At 36.0% G+C, this 3439-nt stretch overlaps 1 pseudogene; it reads right to left on the reverse strand.

Moving 5' to 3' along the window:
* Window positions 1-2211: 2211 nt before the first annotated feature.
* LOC140523162 (ribonuclease H1 pseudogene) lies at window positions 2212-2978 on the reverse strand (annotated as a pseudogene).
* Window positions 2979-3439: the final 461 nt, after the last annotated feature.

Genomic DNA, 3439 nt, shown 5'->3' on the forward strand with positions numbered 1-3439 from the left:
ATTACCTTTACAACAACTCTTTGAGTTAACTATATATATCATTTTTCCCATTTATGGTATAACTAAGGTTAAATGAAGTTAAGTAACCCAAGGTGCAGATTTCAATAAATGATTGAGATTTAATTCAAAGCTAAATATTCCTGACTGTATATTCAGCCTGTATCTATTTGACTGATCTAATAATAAACTCTATGGAATGATGACTATCAAAAAATACAGAACACATAGGAAAACTTTCATATAATGATCCTGTCATGAAGGCAAAGTTAAAAACAAAAACAAAGGATATAATATTCTTCTAATAGTGTAAAACAAGTTACCATGGAAAAGTACAAAACTCCAACAATTAGATCAGTTAATAGTGTGCTGCTGTCAAAACTAAAGGGTACATAACCCCTTTCTTTTTTTTAACAACTGATAACATTTTGGTGGGAGGAAAAGAAATTTATTTCAATATTTACTGGGGTCAGTTGGGATAATTTCACAAAATAAAAATTACATATTCAAAAATGTGAGAAGTTAATTTTGGCACAAAAATTACAGGTAATTATTACATAGCAATCTCAAAGTGGTGCATCACTACATCCTCATTGATTATTAAAAACATCACAAAAAAGATCAAAGCTATTTACTGTTAATGTTTCTTAGAGACAACAAATCTCCCTAAATATTGAATAATGAATTATGTCACACTGCATTCCAAATATAAAAAAAAAACACCTTGAGTTCTTTTAAAGTATCAAAATTCAATTATTCATAGAAGAAACTTTTGTGATTTGTTGTATTTCTATACAGTATAGAGAGTGAAGGAAAAGCCACACTGCAGATTTATTCATTTTGATGGCACTGATGCAGGCAGGGTAGATTGAAATAACATCTATTTAAATGAGGAGCACAATATTGATAATGAAGGTAAATGAAACAAACATATTGGTTATGTTCTGATCCAGTACAGTCATGGCTATATTTGCTTTTATTATTTTGAATAAAATCAGCTCCTTACTTTATGAGAAATCAATTCTTTTACCCATTTCCTCAGAAGCCAATACTATGCTCCTTCCCTCATACAAATAAATTTGCATACAAGCATTTTGGCAAAAATAAAATTGTTGAACTATTTAATCAGAAGACCAGAAAAGTCAGAATATCAAAGGCAACTGGTGTCTACTCATGCATGGATATTTACTGTGATCATATAGTCAGAAATTTTAATTCCTGTTAATCAACATTATTTTCTTTCCCAATGAAAAACTACACAAAGAACTTTCTTCACATTAAAAACTACAACTGAAGCCATTAAATCTTTTGTTTCATCAACCAAAGGCAAATTAGTTTCCATCCCACCTCCCATGGAATGATTGTAATTAACACTTTCCAATGAGAAATAAAGAAAGCTCAATAATTCCTACACCACTGGGATATTCCGTAACACCTCTTTCATAAAATCTGAAACGATCACCTTTTCGAGAGTGCAATTTTCATATTTTATGATGTCAGTTTAATAAAATGTATATGCCACAGTGCTGCCTAAAGCTCAACGGAAACATAATAAGAAACTATATGTTAAAATTCTTTCTGTTTTGTAGGGAAAATGGAATGTAGTAAGTGAAGAAGGATTCGTTTATATTTTTTAAACCAATTTTATCAAAATAGCTATCCAAAAAAAATTTTTTTAAGTTGTTTCCAGGTTAAAAACTACTGCTCTCTTTTCTTAGTAGACAAGTATCAGTAGTTGCTATGCCTGATTTCACGCCTCCACAGCTCTGCTTCCTGAAGTTCTCATCAGCCTCTAGCAGGTGGTAATGGTTCATCTAAGGACTCCTCTTTATTTTCCATTGCTTTTCAATTTTCCTTTTCTTTAAACAACCTTTCTTGGGGAGCCAGCCCTGTAACACAGTCCCTCTGGGATGGATATTCACTCTACACCCTCTTCATAATACAAGATGGTTTGCAGGACATTCCATTTTATGAAGACTTTGGAGAAAGGGTCAGTTTCAGAGCCTCAGATCTCTTTCACAACAGGGCTCCTACAAGACTAGAGGATAATTCTCTACTTACTTCCTACTTGGGTTTCTTCCTCCAGTTTCATGTAGGCTCATAATGACTTATCATTGTTAACATTTTTTCTTTCTTAGCTCCTTTCCATGAGAGCACTTCACTCTTATCTAAATGTTCCACCAGACTTCTCATTGGGCAAAGTTGTTCAAAGAACTAGGTAGCTGTTTCCCACATAATGTATATGTCTTGAATAAGCTTAACAAAATCTTCTTTGTTAATGACATCTTTTGCTGTACTTGTTTTCCAGCCATTTTTCTTCCAGTCTTTAACCCAACTTGTTATGCCATTTATAGTAAACATACTATCTGTGTATAGAACCAGCTTACTGATGTTTTCATTCTTGGCTTGTTCAATTGCTTTACAGGCAGCATGTATTTCTGCTCTTTGGTTCCTCTGTCTCCCAGGAAGTCTATCACCCACATTTAGGGAATGGCCTGGCCCCCAATAAACACCTATGCCTGCTTGAGCTTTCCTTCTCCCATTACTGGAGCAGCACCCATCTGCGTAAACCACAGCTGTACTTCTCCCAGGTAAGAAAATGTTGCTTTGTTAAGTAAAGGTACTGCGTCTGTATTTTGTTTTGTAAGCTTTGCACAAGGCTCTTCCTCTTCATCTGATGACTCAAAGGGTCTCTTGTGTGGCTTCATTTTGGGGTCACTTTTCTTTTTCTGCTCTGTTGAACCATCAGAGCTTGCAGTGTTTTGGACAAAGGCCCAAGCCTTCTCCTCTGTAGCAAACATCTTGAACTTGGCAACAGGAAATCGATTCACTTGTGCTTGACATTCACTCCAGGTGGGAAACAAGCGGGTCTTGCGGCCCCTCCTCACGGCTTAGAACATGCTGGTGCTCAGGTGGCATCGGACACAGCAGCTGAAGGTACGAGCGATGACTCTGGGGACAGCAGCCCAGAGCCTCGACATGACCTGCTCTGGGGCATAGCGGCAGCTGGAAGTGGGCTCCCAGAGCTCAGAGCACCAGACCAAGGAGCCACCGTGACATTCTCTGTGCCCAGGCTCCATGAAGAAGAATTCTTAAGAGTGGTACATTGCTTGAGTGGAATAGAATAAAAGGAACAAAGAACCCCCAGGAAAAAAAAAATATTAGCATGAGGGCTGAGACCATTAAGTATCATGTTCTACTATTTAGAGGAGAGATATAAATTAGGCTACAGACTCATAATTTGGAAGAAATTGAATTTTATCTAAAATAAATAAATTTACAATCTAAACATTAAGATAAATTGAAAATATAATCTATAATCCATATGATTGACAGCATAATTGGCAGACCACAAAATATACTTTTTCCCCTCAGGGGAAGAAAATGCTCCTATTATGAGGACAGTAGTCCTATTTCCATGTACCCTCCTTGAGTTCCTTGC

The sequence above is a fragment of the Notamacropus eugenii genome, chromosome 2, assembly GCF_028372415.1.
Source record: "Notamacropus eugenii isolate mMacEug1 chromosome 2, mMacEug1.pri_v2, whole genome shotgun sequence".
Lineage (NCBI taxonomy): Eukaryota > Metazoa > Chordata > Mammalia > Diprotodontia > Macropodidae > Notamacropus > Notamacropus eugenii.